Here is a 20,510-nt window from a genome sequence, read left to right on the forward strand (position 1 = left end):
TTTTTTGGCTGTGTTGGGTCTTTGTTGCTGCACGCGGGCTTTCTCTAGTTGTGGCGAGCGGGGGCTACTCCTCATTGCAGTGTGTGGGCTTCTCACTGCCGTGCATTTCTCATTGCGGTGGCTTCTCTTGTTGCAGAGCACGGGCTCTAGGCACGTGGGCTTCAGTAGTTGTGGTGCGGAGGCTCGGTAGTTGTGGCGCACGGGCTTAGTTGCTCCGCGGCATGTGGGATCTTCCCAGGCCAGGGACTGACCCTGTGTCCCCTGTATTGGCAGGCGGATTCTTAACCACTGTGCCACCAGGGAAGTCCCATCCCTGTTTTTTATAACTTATTTTTAGACATTACCTCTAAATGCTAGTTTAGTTTGAATGGGTAAACGCATTTTTATTATTAGGCATTATAGGTCATTAACTAAGGGTTTTGGCTATTGGCAAAACTTTTAACTTTTAACATTAACTTTTGGCTATTGGCACTTTTGGGTCCTACATTACAACTCAAATACAAATGTTCCAGGGTACCCTAGAGAATAGTTAGTTCTGCTTTAGGGTCACTGGTAACCTCCATGGTTACATATAGTTGGACCTGGGTGACATCTCTTTAGAATATATGGAACTTTCATACCAATGTCATATCCAATTAAAATACTAAACACAAGCTGTCTTTAAAATTGATTTATTCCTTGTTTGAACTTTGTTACCTAGGGCTAATGCCATGAATTTAAAATTGGGCATGCATTAAGAGAGAAAAGAAGGAATAACATTTTCATTATTATGGTGTTTCAGATGGTTTTATAGTTGTTTCTAAATCCCATGTGTGTTCTCTAGTTGTGTGTACATCCTTACTTTGATTTTTTTTTTTCCATCCTCCTTCCTTTTGTCTTTGTTCAATTTATTTCAGCCGAATATTTTGCAGTTTTTGTGAGCCAGTAAAATTAATATTGACTTAAATTGTAGTAAAAGCAACTTGGCTGTTAGCTTATTTTCCAGATTTAGGTTAGTAAGAGAGAAGGAAGGATATGGGAGACTCTGACAGTAATTCTTGATACAGCAAACCTTTATTTTGGCTACTGTATAGAAATACTGAGCCAGATTTCTGTGTCTAGCCAAAGTTAATTGGGCTACATAAAACTCCAGTTGTGAAAGTACTTGAAGTTCCATGGAAAAGTTCCATACCCCAGGCTAAAATGGTGTCAGTGTAGTCTATCTGGAGCACAGCGCTGTGTGTTTCCTTGGGCCTTTTGTCATAATCATTACTATTTAGACCTGAGATTATTTTTCCATTTGCTCCTCTTTAAAGCAAAGCTCTTCCCATTTTGCACGTTGACTAACATTTAGGTTCCTTTGTTTTATTATAATCACTGCGCAATCATGTTTAGATTGGAGGGAGCAGGGAACAAAAAATTTTCCTGTGACTCTCACTGAATGATTATTATGGATATATACCATTGAAGTTGCAAATTTATTCTGTGAAAAGAGAAGGCATATATCATATATATCATGCTATTGAAATATTGGATAACATATAGAAGAAAATTTAATTTAATATAGTGCTCAGCTAAACATTTTATATGAAATTGCCTCATCTAAACTTTATGATTTAGCATTCTGGAAGTTACCATTGTATTATTTTTACTCTGAAGCATAATGAATCTGATAGTTCTTTTTTATGCATTTTGATATACAGAATCAATCCTTTTTTTTTAATTGAGGTATCTTTATAGGATCAATCTTGTAATTACGCTATTTGTTGCCACTGAGTGACCTAGGAATCCAAGTATCTCCAAAGTATTCCAGAGTTTTTTTCTGCTTTCTTATGTCAGTTACTAAAAGGCATTGTTACAGATATTTTCTTTTGCCAGAAGTAACATTATTCTCAGAAATAATATTCTCAGAATAATAATATTCTCAGAAATAATAAAATCAAAATACTCGAATTCTCAGGCATTGAAGGTCATGTGGAATAATTCTACCTGCTTTATATCTACATATCATGATGCTATGTTTGAAAAGAAATGTTAGCTTTTTACTTAGGGGTAAATAGGATGCTGCTGCTTTGAAACTAACTTAAATTTCATTGTTATTTTGTTTGATTTCTGTATTTGGTCTGTAGTTAACATTTAGTGCAATTTAAATAGCCCAGCAAAAATAAATAAATAAATAAATAGCCCAGCAGGGTCAGGCCTCAAAATCCCCCAGGACTCTGCTATCCCATGTTATTGGAGGGATGCAGATGGAGAAGCCGTATGCCCTTAAATATAGCTTGGCTTTCTTGCAGGACTCTGAAAAAGCAATCCTTTATAAAAACCTGAATTCAATATACATTTTCTGAACCTGAACGTTGTGTCATGTTCTGTAATAAACAGTGGCGATACAAAGACCAGCAGGGCGTTTCTTTGGTCTCAAGAAGACCTCAGTGTGTTCTCTTTAGGGGAAATTATAACAACTGTCTATAGTAGCTTCAGTGGTGGACTACCATGCTTAAGACTGGTGGAAATGGTTTTTGTTTCAGAAAGGACAATTATGTAGGTACCTTAATCTTATTTTCTTTTAAATTTTTATTAGAGGCATGGGATTCCACACCACTTAGTAGATATTTTTCTCCCACTTCACAGTCCTTTAATTTGTTACATGAGCCCGTTGATACACAAAATGACTTGGCATCACGATTTCCAGCTTGTTATCCTTTCTGCTACATCATGTTGACTCTCCTGTCATGTAATCAAGCATGAACACATTTTAATGTGAGTTAAACTCTGTTTGTAATTTATGTTTTATATTTTCCTAGTTTGATCATTGTTTAATAGAAGAAATTTTGAGTATCTTTCCTTGTTAAAACAGCATCCTTGTCTAAGCCCCTGTTTACCTTTGAAAAATGTTGTACTGACCGCATACATTTTCAAAAGCAAGTATCTTTCCTCCCAAGGGGTTAGATCAACACTTCACAAAAAAAAGTTGCCTATTTTTTCCTGTAGCCTCTGGATGTGTATACATATACTCATACACACACATATACACACACACACAGAGGCATATATGTAAAGGAAGCCACGTCTGTTCTAAAATGTGAACGTTTTCATTTTTGCAGCCTCGTAAATAGGTTTATCAGCCCGTCCATGAACATGTTTACAAACCCATGGCATTTTGGGCATTCCCCCTTATATTCATCTACATTGCACATGAGGCCGCTTGAGCCTCAGCAGCCTGAAGCATGACATCTGCAGACTTGTAGATTTTATCCTTAGTTGTTTATTAAAATTATACTTCTTCCAAACAATAGTTAATTCTGAGTTCAACTTTTTTTTCCCCCAAGTCCTGAGCTTCTAGGGCCCTCTGAACTTCTCATTCATTTCCTATCTCCCTTGACATCAATCCTCATCTCTTGCTTTCCTACCTAAAAAGAATTAAATATTACCTGCAGGGTGGCCCTTGACCCTGCCGCTTCTGTGATCAGGTTAATCACAGTACTTCCTGTAGTTAGCTCGTACTCTTTATCATGCAGTAAACTAGACATTGTGAATATGCTATTCTAATATTTCTCACATAATCCCATGATCTAGGTACCTACTCTAGAGATGAGGAAACTGTGGTTCACAGAGGTTCAGACCTGTGTCCAAAGCCTCTTGCATTATACTCGGTTTTTCTGGAAGCTGTACTTAAATTTCTCTTTAACCCTTTGTTAATTATGATCAAATATGGATATATGGTGCCTTGTGCGCATAAATGCCTAACTTCAAAATATGTAAAAATTGATTTTTAAAGAAAATCTTTATTCAGTTTTTAGATTTTCTTATAATGCAGTTCTGAAGTGAAAAGACAACTTCTATGTATATCGTTAAATTAAAGAAGAATTTTAACATGGGTAATTCAAAAAAGGATTTAGGTATCTATATATGTGAAGTAACAAGAAAATAGTAATAGTGAAGTTGAAAGTTGAATTTTTAATTTAAATACGGTTTACATGGTGTACCTTATATGGTGTATAGGTTCTCTTGTAGTTTAAGTCTTGAAGGAAACATTATGATATTCCAAACTGAAGGGGAGCACAAGGTCAGATGCCTGAGTGAAGTGACTGCTGACCTTTACCTGGTTAACTTTTAACTGGTAGATAGTGAGTTGAAGCCAGAGCACCTGAGCACATACCGGCCTACAAATTTATTTAATAAATGTATTTATTTCTTCTCACAGTGAAAAGCATAATTCCTTTAAAAGACTTAAAATTGCAGGACTCTTATTTCTGAGGTGTAATTGAGGCTCTTTGTCAAAAGTGACAGGATGGCGTACGTTCTTTAGCTGACACTAATTCAGTGTGCATTGTAGTAACAATACTTTAGGTGGAAGATGTTAACATGCAGGAGGATTGACACTTAATATGACCCTTTGGTCCCTTTGACATTAACCATGTGGCACTGGGTTTAAGATGGGCACTGGCCATTAAATAATGCCATGTATTATAATGCCATATAATGGAAAAATGGGTAGTATAATTGGTAGATGTAATGGTCAGTCTGGGAAATTTTTGTCCCTGAGCAATGGAACTTAAAGATATTATCCACTGTAAAGTTTGTTCTGTTTCTCATTTTTGGGGATGAAACAACACTAGCTAGAAGAAGAACAGAATTTCCATCTGCTTGTATCAGAAATCTACTCACTTTAAGCAGAAAATTACTGATCAGGAGTATTTTATTTTAAGGTATCTTTGCATGTCTCAAAGAGATTACCTCAGTAGATGTAAAGGATTAAGTTGAAATCTGTTGCTTTGGCTAAAGGTAGTTTTCCTGAAGGTGTCTGTTTTTCTCTTTCCACCCAGGATGCTCATTTGCCACAAGTGGTAATTATCTTCTCCACTCTGTTTCCACTTGTGTGGAAGTGGGGTCCTCCATCCTCTCCCCCTCACTACTTCAGCAGTTCTCAACCTATTTATATAAATAATTGTGTATACATGGCACTTATTAAATTTGATACCCTTTAATTATAACAAAGCTGATTCAAATAGTAATGCTACATGACAAGGATTGCTTTTACTTGATTATAAGATGGGGAATTTCAAATACGGTGAAGTTTAAGGGTACCAAGAAGATTTTACCACTGCCATTATTGCTTTGATAGTTTCTATTAAAGCAATATTCCCAGAAGGTACAAAATATATTCCCCAAGTGTATTCCATAGACATTAGCACGTCTAGGTTTTCCTTAGAAAAAATTAAGTAAGCAAATAGTGTGGGAGAAACTGTAATAATTTTCCTAGCTCTGAAGTCTTCTTGTCTGAAATTAATACTCTAGATTTCTTTTGATTAGTGTTAGCCTGGTTTATCTATATCTGTCCCTTTGCTTTACCTATCAGAGTCTTTATATTTAAAGTAGATTTCTTGTAGACAACATATAGTTGGGCCCTTTGTTATTATCATTATTCACTCTGACAATCTCTATCTTTTAATTGGTACATTTAGACCATTCGTATTTAGAGTGATAATTGATATATTTGAATTAATATCAACCAGGTTTGTAACTGTTTTCTATTTGTTACCAGAGGCTTCTTCCTTCTCTGTTTTTTTTTTCCACCTTATTTTTTTATTGTAGTAAAAAAAGAAAACAAAAATTTCTATCATAACCGTTTCTAAGTATATAATACAGTAGTGTTAACTATGTGCACATTGTTTTGCAACAGATCTTGCAAAACAACTTTTCATCTTGTAAAACTGAAACTCATTACCCATCGAACAAGTTTTCAGTTTTTCACTGTTGAATATGATGTTAGCTATAGGTTTTTCACATATGGCCTTTATTATGTTGACATAATTTCCTTCTATTACTAGTTTCTTGAGTGTTTTTTTATCATGAAAGGTTATTGAATTTTGTCAAATGCTTTTCCTGCATCAATTGAGATGATAATGTGAATTCCCTCAGTTTTTATTTGTCCAAAAATTCTTTATTTCTACTTCCACTTTCTAAGGAAAATTTTGCTGGATATAAAATTCTAGTTTTGTAGTTTCTTTCTTCTCTCAACATTTTCAGTGTTTTACTCTACTGTCTTCTTGCTTGATGGTTTCTGATTAGAAGTCCAATGAAATTCTTAACCTTGTTGCTCCATTGGTAAGGTGTTTTTTTTTTTCCCCTCTGACTTTAAGATTTTCTCTTTGCCTTTAGTTTTCTACAGTTTTTACGTACTCTGCCTAGGCTTATTATTTTTGGAATTTATCTGGCTTAGTGTTCTCTGAGTTTTCTGAATCTATGGTTTGGCGTCTATTGTTAATTTTGGAACGTTCAACATCATTATTACTTTAAATATTTCTTCTGCCCTCTTGTCTTTCTTCCCCTTCTGATATTCTAGTTACTCATGTGTTACATGTTTTGAAATTTTCCTATAGTTCTGGGATGTTCTGTACATTTCATTCATTTTTCTCATTACATTTCAGTTTGGGAAGTTTATATTGACCTATCTTCAAACTCATTGATTCTTTCCTTGGTCATGCTGAGTCTTCTGATGATCCCATCAAATGCATTCTTCATGTCTGTTATGATTTCTAGCATTTCCTTTTAATTCTTTCTTAGAATTTCTCTCTGCTTACATTACACATCTGTTCTTGAATGTTGTCTACTTTTTCCATTAGAGTCCTTAACATATTAATCATAGGTATTTTAAGTTCCCTGTCAGACAATTCCAACATCTGTTTCATATTCCAACATCTTATTATGGTTCCAATGCTAGCTTTGTCTTTTCGGACTATGTTTTTCTTTCCTTTGGTCATGCCTTGTAATTTTTTTGTTGAATGTTGGATATGTTGAATTCGTAATAGGAATTCAAATTATTAGGCCTCTAATATGAAGATTTATGTTAATCTGGCTGGGATTTCAGAATTGTTTAGTGTTTGTTGTAGCTATTTGTGCTAGCAGCTTCAAATTTCTCTAGTGTCCTTGTTTTTATCTCCATCTTGGTGTTAAGCTTTCCTTAATACTCTTTCTCAGAGAGACTGTGTGTCTTGAAGCTGTTTCAGGTATACTTCAGTATTATCATACTGGAGCCCTGTCGTAGGGGTGTTAGGTATGGTGGAGGGGGAATGTTCTATAATCATTCAGTTAAATCTCAGTCTTTGATTCAGCCTGTGACTCTGTCCCATGACCTTCACATGTTTTTCTGCTTGTAGAGCTACCCCCCCTCACCACCTTAGATGAGACAAGAAGGCTAGAGGAGGACGAAGTCAGAGAGTGCCTTTTTGCCACAGCTCTTTAAAAGGCTCTAGTAAAGTCTTTTACCTTGGAGAGTCAGGCCTTTGTTATTGAGAAGGCTGTGGATGTATTTCACAAGGATTACTCTTCTTCCCTTGCCCTCACCAGGAGGGGATCTTTCTTGGTTCTCCACTATGAGAACCTGGTTGGGTTCTTGGAAATAAAGACTGTGAAAGAGTGGGACCCCCCACCCACTCAAGACTGGCCTTCAGGAATTTCTCACTCTCAAGCTAGTCCACAGTCCGCCTCCAGCAAGTCATCAAAAGTACCACTTAAAGTATGCCTACCTGTTCATGGCTCCATTGGTTTCTGCATCAGATAAGCAGATCTTGACTGTGACTGTCTCTCTATTTCTGTTTCTTTATCTCAATCTACGTCTGAATATACTGGGAATTGCAGGTATTCATGGGACGTGTTGTATATTTTTGTTTTCCTGTGGCTCGAAGAATAATGTATGTAGTAAATGCTCAGTAGTTATTTTCTTAGTATTTCAAAGGTATAGAAACAGATGTTTAGAAAAATATATTTGATCACATAGCTTGCCTCCCTTCTCCATTAACACTCCATCACCTTAGAGGGGATGCATCCGTAATATATAAATACTGGCTCCAGATTGCCTGGCATGTTCTACCACTTATTAGCTCAGTGATCTTGGTTATGTTATTTAACTTCTCTCTATCTTATTCTGCCTGTTTGTATAATGAGGGCAAAAGTATTTCCTTCTTGAGAGGGTCCAGAAGTTAAGTGAGTCTAAATGTATTATAAAAGCATTTAGAATACTGCCAGGTATGTATGTTGTAAGGACTCAGTAACTGTTAGCAATTAACAGTAAGAACAATATCATGATTCTTATTCAGTAAAATCTTTATGTCTTTGTGTGACATGGAACATTGTTTATTATTTGGCCACAGCCTTTCTCATTAAACCTCATCAGCTATTATCCCCCCACAATAGTAAACTTCTAATGGCTCCCTAAGTATATTAAGAAAGAATCTATTCATTCTTTGTCTTTTCCAAGCATGCTGCTTGCTGCCTTGGCCTAGAATATCTTTTTCCTTTATCTCCACTTGGCAAAGCCCTATCCATCCATCCAGTTTCATCTTTAACAATACGTTCCATAAACCAGTGACTGATTCTTCCAGGCAGCCTTCATGCTTCTCTTCCAGGGTTCTTATTGCACGTGAATATCTGTGATAGCTGAATACTAATGTATTACTATTGGTTGCTTTTTTCAGGCAGTGAGAGTAGAGACCCTGTCTCTTCATTACTATTACTAGCTTGGTGCTTGGCACATAGTTATTCAATAAATATTTATTGAATGAATGTAGATGAAATGACTCTGAAGCAGAGGTTGGCCCAATTCACATAAAAGTTTTCTGTCAGGGCATAGCACAGATACATCACTACCCTTCCCCACTGACTTGATTCTTCTGTTATCTCTGCTCTCATGAAAGTGGCTCCATCACCTTCTGTTACAGTTAGTCATTTTCATTTCTGTCTTCCCCACTAGACTGAGAGCAGCTCGGTCTTACTCATTTTTTTTCAGATGCCAAGGGACGGTCTCGTACAGCAATAACTATTTGCTGGACACATTATTTCAGTGTTGCATGGTGGAAGGAGAGGGTGAGAGAAAGGAACAATAAAAGTTTGAAGGAATAAACGGCAAGGGGGTTATACAAGTAATTAGGAAGGAGAAAAAAAGTGATGTTTTAATTAAGTTCAAGTAAATAAAAAATATGAGAACTTATTTTTTGTTCTGTTGGTTAAAAATGTCAAAGTCCTCAGCATTAAAAAGGGATTGAAGAGTGAATTTAAAGGGTCAACTAATTGGATAACAACATTTTGGGGAGTGAAATTTCTTTCTTTTTTTTTTTTTTGTCTCAGTAAAAATGATATGGTAATCCTACGAATATAGAAATCCTGATTACTATTGAAAGATAGAAATGAAAAAACACAAAATTGAATATATTCCTTTATTTTTTTCTGTTTGGTGACATAGCAAAGCATGATCTTCTGGCTATCTGTTTTGCTCTGATAGCCTTGGAATGTAATCTCAGTAGAGTGCATAATATAAATCATTCATTTCAGGGGACTTTGTAGAATTTCATGAACAGCGATAGTGATGATAATGAATATGTGCTCTTCTGACAGGTACAATAAAATACAGATAATCTTTTGGTTTTTGGGTTTTTTTTTTAACTACTGAGTATCATGTATGGCAGCCAGGAATAATAATATAACTTTTATATAAACTCTCATAATATCTATAATTTTACTTGAAGAGTCAGCTTGATACATGGATTTGATTGGGCTGGAGAGCAATATGAAATATTTTCACTGAGAGTGATTAGGTTGAATTTACACTGATGATGACTATAAAAGAAGCAAGCTTTTCTTTTCATGGTTTTGCTATAGTTTTGCTGAACTTCATTTGTGATGTTAGAAAGTATTAACTCAATCTCACTTACTCAATTTGAAACAAATAGTAAAATAGCTACTGTACTAAAAGACATTTAAGAAATCTTTATTTGGAATTCTGAGGAATTTTTCTTTTCATCATGACATCTCAGATATCCAAATATTTGTGAAATGAATGGATTACTATTATTCTTGTAAGCCGCCCAAATCTAAAACAGTCACTATCCCAGAAAGACTGAATATTTCCTGTTGTATAAAATCTTTCTTAAAGGTAATATGATTTATTTTAAGTGACCCTTGTTTAGGCACTTAGCTTAGTCTCCTTATGCTTTTCTAACTTCATTTGATCATTAATCTAGTAAGTCCAGCAACACCAAAAACTGTCTTTTCTACTCTGTTTCTTGCTTATCCTTCAGTACAAAAGCTATTTGCTGAAAATAATGTCTTCTCTGGGTGTTGTCTGTACCTCCTTTTATTTTCCCTCCATTGCCTATCCAGTACTTCTTATTTCATTATTATGTTTTTAGAAACAAAATTAAAAATATTAATATGATAATATTTGGCATTTACTTTGAAAAAGAAGTATGAAGAAGGACAGATCTGAATAAAATGATATTTTGATTAACTCAAGTTTTGCTTCCATGAAATACGAGGTATCTGAATATTGCAATAGTGAAGAGTCAGCTATAATTCTTCTACTTTCTTATTGTTCTAAGATTGGTAACAGCTTAAGCCACACTAACTAGTTCAACATGAGCTTGCCAAATCATGTCAAGATTTCAGAGTGAAAATGGACCTTTTGGAAAGTACATATTTCTGAATAAGGGGAAATATATCCTTAAACTGTCACCAGTATTTATATGGGTTTTCCAGTTTGATCAGAAGTGGTCATAAGTACTTTTTACTGTAACTTCAGTTTCGAGCTTTGGTATTTTCCCTGTTTTCTCTTTTCTTCAAATTCTCTGAACTCAAAGGCAATTTTTGCCTGTGATATTCTAAGACATTCAAGAACAAGAGATAATTTGGTTGATAGCAAAGTATTTGGGATCACAAAGTTCTTAACGTGGGTGTGTTACAAGAGTGCTGCTTAAAATACATGAAAAATAGTCATCTACTTCCATGAGCCACCTTTGAGTAAATGGATTTAGGAATAAGAGGTCTAGTTAGGAGGAGAACTTTTTCTTTGCGTGCTAACAATGTGTTGCTGTGCTATGCTTTTAAAAATGTATTTTACTTCATTTAATCCTTTTAAGATATTGCATGAGAGCTACTGCTGCTCCTATTGCACAGTCATCATGACAGTTAACATTTATTGAGCACTTATTATATGCCATGCGCTGTTGTAAAAGCTTGACATGTACTGTCTCAGTTATAAACCTTATCAGGAGGTATCATCTTATCTCTATAAGGTGCTGAATTTCTGGAGACATTAACAATTTGCCCAAGTAGCCCGGCTATTTTAGGGATCGTTCTTGAGGAGATGATCAAACTCAGGCCAATCTGATTCCTAAGCCTGCAATCTTTCCTCTATGCTGTTGCTTCTCTTTTTATAACGTATCTATGCTTATTTAAAAATTAATACCGCTTTAAATGATTTAGTAATTTAATAGCTTATATTTTCCCCCAAGTCTTCAAAGTGCCATGTTTGTGTTTTTCATGGCATGGCACCATATACCCCAACGTGCACATGTATTCCATTTTTAGAAGTTGAATAGGTCAATATGTTTCTTCCAAAGGCTGCTTTGTATTTATAGCAGTCATGCAAGGAGTGTTCCACCACCCTCCTGTAGACCTCCGCGTGGCTTTTAAAGATGCTCTTGTGATTGGGAGTGTCAATTCAGCCCCTCTTGAATCTCACAGATAAACCTGTCGACTCAGGTGTCAATTACACAGCAGACTGTGACGAAGACAATTTGGGAGGTTGATGTCTAATGAGTTCTATGCAGCCTTCGTGGCACATTTTTGCTACCAAGGTCAAGAGGGTCTGAGATGTTGACAGTGATAATTTAGCCCTGAGCTGAACCACTATTAAATTTTCTATCTAGAGGCAGAGAAGTTCAGACTTTCTATTTTCCATCTCCATGTCACCTCTGTACTCGATTTTTTCCTGTTAGTGACCCACATCTTCTTGTGACATTATGGATTTTCTCTTACTGTAAGAAAGAGAAAGAGAGAATCTTATTCTGTGATAATGCCAAAACCCAAGTGTGTATGCTTCTTACTTGCACACTATTCTGCTAGGACTTGGGAAAGATCCAGTTCGGCGATATGCTTGTCATATGTATTTATACATACAAACTTGTTCTGCTGGTAATGTGCCAGCCTCTGACCATTTGCTGTGTGTGTTTGTATGTGTGTGTATTTTTCCCATTTTTGCCTAGATTAAAGTTTCCTGTAATTGTATATGTACTACCTCCGGTCACTTCACACTCTAGAAATTAAAGTGAATGAGCATTGCATACTAAACAATGCTGTTTTCAATAGATCTTTCTTTCTTTGTAAGTCACAGATAATTATTATTCACAGAAGGTGGCTCAAGAATCATTAGACTGACAGAAAGTAGAAATTTGGTAACTGGAGTTGTTAAATAACCTTATTTTCTCAAATAGATGTGTTTTGAGTTGGTTGATATCAAATGAACCTTTGTAAGCTACAGGGACTTCTAATGTTGTTAAAACAAGGAACATTTTCTCCATTAGACTGACTTTCTAAACAATATTCTTATTTTGGATCTTGTAAAGAGAACTTGTAAGTCACCAGCACTTGGACTTAGCAGGTAGTCTGTTGTCTTGATGCTTGGCCAACTTTTCCTCCATCTGTGAGCCAGCTGAAGTATGCCACCTCTTTTATGAGACCTCCCCGAACTCACTCAGGCACAATAGATGCGTTGGTCTCTGTTTTCTCCTTATGTAGGATGCATATGTCTAACGAGAGCCCTTTCGAGTATGATCTTGCAATTGGTAAACGCCCACTTCCAGAGTTATCATATTATTCAGTCTAAAGAGCAGCAGTCCTTTCATTATCCAGTGCCTGACACGATGCTAGGCATATGGTAGATGCCCTCTGAATACGTGATGAGGGATGGATGGGTGGGTGCATGAACGTATGGGTGGACCTACTCCATAAAGCTCATCTTTAAATAACGTAATGATTCCTGGTAGTAAACTTCTGAACCAAGTCGATAAGGCAATACCACAAACTGTGAAGCCAGATTGTCTCTGTTTGAACCCCAGCTCTGCCAAATCAAGCTTCTGTACCTTGGGCAAGGTACTTAACCCCTCTGTCACTCAGTTTCTTATTCTGTAAAATGGATAATAATAATATCTCAGGTGTAATATGAGGATTTAATGCGATGATACAGAGAAAGCTCTTGGAACAGCGCCTGGCACATAGTAAGCTGCTTTTATAATGTTTCTGTTCTTATCATATAACCTGTAAAGACAAAGTAAAATTGCAACGTGCTAGGACAACAGACACCCAGAAAAATCTGTTTTGGGGAAGCAGAGATGAATGGAAATTTCATTACTCTTGACAAAGATCACATGGTCTTGTGCTGTGAAAGGATGTCTTTGTTCATGCCTTCTTTGTTAGGAGTGGGGCGGGAATAGAAAGCTGAGATCTCACCGATGCTGCTAATGGAGCCTCCTGGTTTCATCTGCTGGGACATCTCAGCGTCATAAAGCCATTGTTGGACTCATCTGATTTAGGTGAATACTTGTGAGAGGGAAACAAGAATTAGGGTAACTATAGAATATTTGTTCAAACCAGGAAGGGGGTGCTGTTATCTTTCCACTGGAACAGTGGACATAGAATAGTTTCAGGCAAACCAGAATTACTTCCAAGAATTACTTACAAAACCAGAAGCACAGTATACACTTTCAATATGTATGTGGTCTAATTGGCGTAAGAACCTTTCTAGGACATTCTGCCTTTGATAGGTATCTTTACTTTGAAAGTCCTTTCAGAAGAAGATAAATGGATCATTTATTCCAACTTCATTTAGTTTCATTTGTTGGTACATTAAACTACAATTGATTTTAGGTCTCAGCTACTATCCCCAGTCTCAGTGTCGGCTGGCTGGATCTGGGGGAAGGCCAGTTCCTTTTCTCTGTCATGAATTGGGAAGGCAATGGAAGCAAAGGAGTATGACATGAATTAAGAGCTTAACTTGCCTTTAATCTGAATTTTTAACCAATGATGACTTCCCTGAATTGAATTCCATTTTTTAAACAGAGAATTGTAACCAGTATAGTTCAGTTAACCCAGGTCCTTTGATTGGCAAAGGAGAAAAATGAAACCTTTCCAAATTAGGGGTTTTCTTTGGTGGTTCACCTTCTTGGTATCAGAACCAGATTAGAACTCAGGTTTCTGTGACTGAATCCAGTGCTTTATTCAGCACCCTGGTTCAATCATCAAAGAATTTTGCGTCTAAATAAATTAAATAAGCCTCTATGTCCTTTACTGCTGAAGATTTCTACCAAAAAAAACGTATAAAATTAGCGAATTATTTACATCTGGCTTTATCCTCTTGTGAGAGCATTTGGATTTGAGAGCCAGTGGCACCCTGCCAGTGACAAATGGAGGCACAGAGATTGCCTTCCCATCATCCGCTACCTTTTATGGTGTCGAGGGATTGCTTGCTCTCCTTTGTGACCCAGCTGCAAAGCAGCTGTTGCTGGGGCTCCTGCTTTTCCACTCTCACAGTGCAGCTTTCCTGACTATCCCCATGGGGTTTAAACTTCTGCAGCACGAGTGTCAGCCCTGAGCTCTGTGAGCCAAGGCCAGCTCTGTGGGGACCAATCAGCATAGCCACTTTCCAGGCTGTTGCTAAGCAGTTTGGGCTGGAGTGATCCAGCAAATTCTCATGACAAGCAAGAAGCACCCATTTGCACAAACAGCGCAAGAAAATGGTTGGAGTTGTTGCTAATAGCTAAGATTCAGGGGCTTTCCAATGGCACTGATTCCCTAAATGGTGATCACGTGGACCACTTTATCCATCTAAAGTTTCCTGTTGGAAACTATTTTCTACGAACTTGTGGTGCCGTCTCATGGACCACAGAAGGCTGATAAAAATTGTGCCTTCTTTTTTTCCCCTTGTATAGAGGAGGTGTTGACAACAGTGCCAGGGGTGACATTCTGGGTATCACTCGGGCCTCATGATGTAATCAGATTTACCCACTGAAACCTACGCCCTCATTAAGGCGACAGGACTTCCCAATGAGAGCATGCGTTTATGAAGTGCGTTTTGAGTGTTTGCTTTTCCAAGATATTTAACGTTTTCATGCATTTATGACCACCTACTATGCATCTGGCCCTTAGCAAATTGTTGACTAAACAATTCCCATAAAGTGGTTTACAATTAGAAGAGATTACAAGTGGTAATTAGAGTACATATGGTAAGTGTCACAACAAAAGCAGGAATCAAGTGCTGTTAGGGCACCCAGGAGGAAAAGACACAGTTTAAAGAATTCTGGACTGGTTTAAATTTGGCCATGACCATAATTGGAAAGTTACCTAAGAACTCTAGAAATGGAATTTTGAGGTTTTCTCTTCTAATTTTCAGTTAAACTAAGGGGAGAAAAAAGCCCTACGCATTAATTTTTATGCCCAGTTGTGATTTATGTTTTGACTTTCTGTTTTCTTTTTCAAAACACTCAATATGTCTCATTCCCTTCTGCTGACATGGTCACTTTCCCTCCCCTTCAGAGCCAGACTATTGACTGAGGGTATCCATATCCTCGCTCCACTCCCCAAATTCCCCCCACTCCTTCTGGCTTTAAGACCTATTATGCCATAGAAATACACCTTACTGAACTTACCAATGATCTCTGTGTCATTAAATCCACTGGATATTTTCAACAATTGACATAATTGACTACTTCTATCTTCTTGAAATACTCTTTTACCTTACCTCAGGCCTCTTGAGTCAACCTAACAAACCACATCTTTGACAGCTCAGATGTCTCAAAGGTACCTCAGTCTCAAAACTGAGCTCATGATCTTCCCCCCTTAATCTGGTCTTTCTTTTTCTATTATTTACCAGCTTTGTCTCAGTTTCAGAATCAGAAACCTAGAGGTCACCTTTGTGACCTCTATCTCACACCCCATCCCTCTCCTATCCATCATGTAATCCTATCTGTATTACCTAAATATCCCTTCTGTCAGTCCACTAATCTTCATCTCCATTATCAGCCCCATCACTCTCTTTTAAAAGCCTGGATTAATCTGCCTGCATCCCTTCTGTTCCCATTACAACCGTTATCCACACAACCCTCAGAGCGATATTGACAAAGCAGATAAGGACAAATTCCTTCATGTAATCTATTCGCCAGGCGGGCTCTACCCCTCCGAACTTTTCGCATGGCCCACCTCTACTCCTTCTCTCTGTCTCCCTCACCCTGGGCTCATGCAGTGTTTTTGCTACAGAGATTTTACCTTTGCTATGTCTCTACTTCAGATACTTTTGTCTACCCTCCAACTAGATCATACAACTAGTTAATCATACACAGCTCTCAGATTGTTAGAGCAAGCAGGAGTTCTTTTGGAAACCTTTCCTGAATACTTCAACTAGTTCTCAGTGAAATGTACAGCCCTTATTTGTGTTGTACTCCTAACAGCTACAGTTTTGGACTCTTCAGGAGGGCAAGGGTTATGTCCTTATTCACCATTTTCATCCTAGAGCTTAACACAGTTCCCAATAAATATTTGTTGGATTAAGGAAATCAACGGATAAATTTAATGAACTGCTAAAAGTTCATTGTTTTAATTACAAACAGATATTTTTCTATTTAATTTGTGAGTCAACGATAAATTCTGTGTTATTCTGAAGTCTAAAAATAGCTTATTTTGATATTTAAAAATGATTTCATAATTTTAAAGTACATTTTAGGATACATTTATCTGCAATTTAATTATACATTTGATCCAAACAAAATTTCTGCTTACTTCACCGCAACTTCCTTAGACATTTTAATAAAATATCTGAATTCTCTTCTCATAAATTGATACTATGGATGGAGAAGAGTTGTAGTAAGATGTTGGCTTTAACTTGACTTTGACTTTAGTACAGCAATGCAATGTAACAGCCTAAGCAATTTGCCCAGATGGAGCTTAAGATGTGGTTGTAGCCTATCAAATTAATTACCTTCCACTGAAATGTTATTACAGTGTGTGTGGATGACCTCTTTAAGCTTGAAGGGAAAATATACAAGTGAACAGATGTAGAAAGGAAGTAAAAATTTGTTATATAACAAGAAATCTGAATAAGTTAAACACCTTCAGTTATAGAATGTTTCAGAAATTAGCTATTTGTATTTATACCTTAAAATCTAACTTTTAACTCCTAATGTCAAAGCTGTGTAGAAAGCAACATAGAATTTAATTTTTATTGATCAAATATTTTAAATATCTATGGAAAGCAAGCTACTTATTTTAAATAGTTATTTAAAATCTTTTTCTTCTCTTTTATTGAAAACATGATTGAAATAGAAGAGTTTTTTGGTTTTGTTTTTGCCCTTTTTTTGCTTTCCTCTTGGCATTCTTCCAAGTTTTCTTTTACTTTCTTCTCAGGGAAGGTACTAGATATCTGGTGTTCTTGCCAAGGCTTGGTCTATGACCTCCTTTCTGGCCAGTCTTTCTAAATTAGTCCTCCATACTCTCCTGCCCTAGCATTTCAATCAAACAGAACATACCCAATCCATCAGTCACCTATCTGCGAGATATTCCGAATCTAACCACATCTCACTGTTTCCACTTCTTTCACCCTAGTCTTAGCTATGGAGTATTAATAACCTCCTACGTGGTCTCCCTGTTTTCTGTGCCCCCTACAGTCAGTTTTCCAGCCAAGATCTCCAGTGTTTTTGTAAAAATATGTGAGATCATGTTGTACCTCTATTTAAAGTCCTCTGTCGTGTTCCTTCCTAGTCAAAAGAAATTCCAGGGCTTGCCTCAGCAGCATGTACACTAACATTGAAATGACACAGAGAGGATTAGCATGGCCCCCACGCAAGGATGACACACATTGATGAGGTGTTCCATATTTTGTGCAGTTCCCAGAGGCTGTTTGATGCTTTGCTGGTTAACACCAAGGAAATGATAGGAGTCAAAGCAACATGTGGCATCCGATGTTGAAACTGTGATTTTTTTTACTACCAAAAAAGAAAAATTAATTCCAAACTCCTTACCGTGCCTACTTTGCTCTACACAGTCTGGTCGCTCCTGTCTCTCACACTCATTTCCTGTGATTCTTTGCGGCATTTACTCCCCTGCCATCATATTGGTTTTCTTGTTAGTCCCTAAAATTCCAAACTTGCCAGATCTTTGCATGGTTCACTCACTCCCTTTACTTAGGTCACTTCTCCAGTGTTACCAGAGGCCTTTCTTGACCACTTTATCAGACATCATCCCACCCCAGTGTGTGTTGCTCTCTTCCCTTAGCCTGTGTTATTTTTTTTTTTTTTTTTTTTTTGTACCAACTACTTCAGACAGACAGAGTCACCTGCTCGTGTGTGAACTATCATTTCACCACCAGAATGTGAACTGCAAAAGGGCAGGAACTTCGTCTTGATTCCCAGGATCTGGAATACAGCCTGTTACATAGCAGGAGCTTAATCCATTTCTGTGGAGTGAAAGTCACATCTCTGAAGCATTCTCTTTCCCTTTTCAGTGGACTAAGTTGTTCTGTGTTCTCAGGACACTTAGTTTGACACTAACACAGCACTATTTTTTTTTTTTTTTTTTTTTAATTTATTTTATTTATGTATTTTTGGCTGTGTTGGGTCTTCGTTGCTGCACACGGGCTTTCTCTAGTTGTGGCTCGCGGGCTCTACAGCGCCGGCTCAGTAGTTGTGACGCACGGGCTTAGCTGCTCCGCGGCATGTGGGATCTTCCCGGACCAGGGCTCGAACCCGTGTCCCCTGCATTGGCAGGCGGATTCTTAACCACTGCGCCATCAGGGAAGTCCCAACACAGCACTATTTTTTAACAGTCTAATCTAGAAGTGTACTTCCCTCCCTGTCAGTCTTGAAATACCAAAGGACCAACCCTCTCATTCACCTTTGAACTCCTGCAGTAAAATGAGTCAGTGATACAGGTAGTGCTAGCCTCCTTTTTAAAATATTCTTTTTGTTTTTTAAATGTAATTAGGACAGAAACAGAAACTTACAACCTGCTTATTTCATTTAGCAACAGATCATGGAAATCTCTTGTAGTTTCAGTAATTTCTACAAAATCATTTTAGTAGATACATAATATTTCACTGAAATGACATTTGGTTAACCAGGTCTATGCTGGTAGACACTGAATTTGTATAAACAATACTGCAGTGAAAATAAATAGCTACCTCTCGGTATTTACAGATATTTCCTTAGGACAAATGCCTAGAGATAGAACTGTTTGGCCAAGATATACCTATGACTTAAGAGCTTTGATACATATCAGATTGCTCCCAGGAAGATCTTATTATCTTTTACTATGTTTTAGCTGTGTGTTAGCTGAGTGCTGGTTTTTATGAACCCTCAGGAATACTGAGTTCTATAATATTGGGGCAACTTCACTGATAGATGATTAATAACATCTCAATGTATTAATTTACATTTTAGGTAAACTGAATATTGAGTAAGTTTAATATGTTTTTACAGGGATATCGAACATTATTTTTTGGTATTTGCAAACTGCTTATTTGTGCCTATGGCTCGTGTAACATGTCTGACATTCGAGCCAGAGCCCCAGCTGCACGCGGATAATCCACTTTAACTTCTTTGAGGGAAATTCAGTCCACTGCAGTCTTTCATCCCACTTGGTCCGCCGTTTCCTTTCAGCCAGTTTTGTGGCCTCCTCCCCTTCCAAAAGTTCACCTAAATCTGGGAGGCTTAACGGTGTTCAAAAAGCTGGGAAGGAGGCTGCCCTGGGCAGCTTGGTCTGAGCAGATTTCTTCACCTTGAAGTCTGATGGCTCTGCAGTAGGACCCAGGACGGGTTTCAGAGAAGCTTTGCTCAGGTTGGGAGTTGTGGTTCTGGGGTCCAGCCTTGCTCTAGGTGTACCCCAGAGCCATGCCTCCCTGCTGAGGTCTCAACGCCTACTCTGGATGCAGCCCCTGGACACTGAGAGGGCACTCCCTGTCACCACTAGCTGCCCTCAATGTCATTTGACATGCCTTTTCCGTGAGCTTAGGCTTATGACAGTATACTCCAGGTATCTTTCAGGCAGCTTCTGCTTTGAGACGTTTAGGAAAAGAGATCAGGAAAAGGCCTGACATTTATAGAAAGTGAAACTTGAGGGACATTTCAGGGAGGAGAAACACAAACTATTATCAGTAAGCTATTTAGCCACATTCATTTTTGTTTATGGTAGCCTTATTCTGTTATATTTTAAAGCTTTCCAGAAGAAATGCTATTCTGTCCCTAAAAAAAAAAAATGTCATGGTCAAGTTTTAGGCCCCTGATAATTTGATGGGAAATATTTTAGTAGTATAGAGATAAAGTATTTCATCATGAAAGTTACCACTGCCCCTGTCCCTTCACTTCGCCTCTAAGGTTATCTCTGGCTGATTATATATAATGACTTGGAGGGACTTTAGAACTAAATGGTTTGATGTAAATCTTCTTGGTTAGTAAGAATTAGTTCAACTGTTAGATTTTTTTTTTAATGATATTTTTCTTGTGATGAGGAAAACCTTTTTTATCCTGAAGACACTTCGCATACAAACACTGTGATGTTAAGATAGACCATGAAACAACACTTCTTCTATTTGTAAATGGTGGCCTTCACAAATTAATTTTTCAAGGCTATTTGATTGCTTTTCCTTTTGCACTCATTAAACTATAATGCAGCTGTAAACAACACATTTACCAAACTACATATAAGCTTTTGGA

The 20,510-nt window shown here is 37.3% G+C and overlaps 1 protein-coding gene and 1 pseudogene across 10 annotated transcripts in view; both read left to right on the forward strand.

Moving 5' to 3' along the window:
* Nucleotides 1-20,510, forward strand: part of TMTC2 (transmembrane O-mannosyltransferase targeting cadherins 2) — a 1,049,079-nt gene that overhangs the window by 420,624 nt on the left and 607,945 nt on the right. The gene's annotated exons all lie outside the window — the stretch shown is intronic.
* On the forward strand, nucleotides 17,582-17,682 carry LOC132373813 (U6 spliceosomal RNA; annotated as a pseudogene).

This window comes from Balaenoptera ricei, chromosome 10 (assembly GCF_028023285.1).
Source record: "Balaenoptera ricei isolate mBalRic1 chromosome 10, mBalRic1.hap2, whole genome shotgun sequence".
NCBI classification, from domain to species: domain Eukaryota; kingdom Metazoa; phylum Chordata; class Mammalia; order Artiodactyla; family Balaenopteridae; genus Balaenoptera; species Balaenoptera ricei.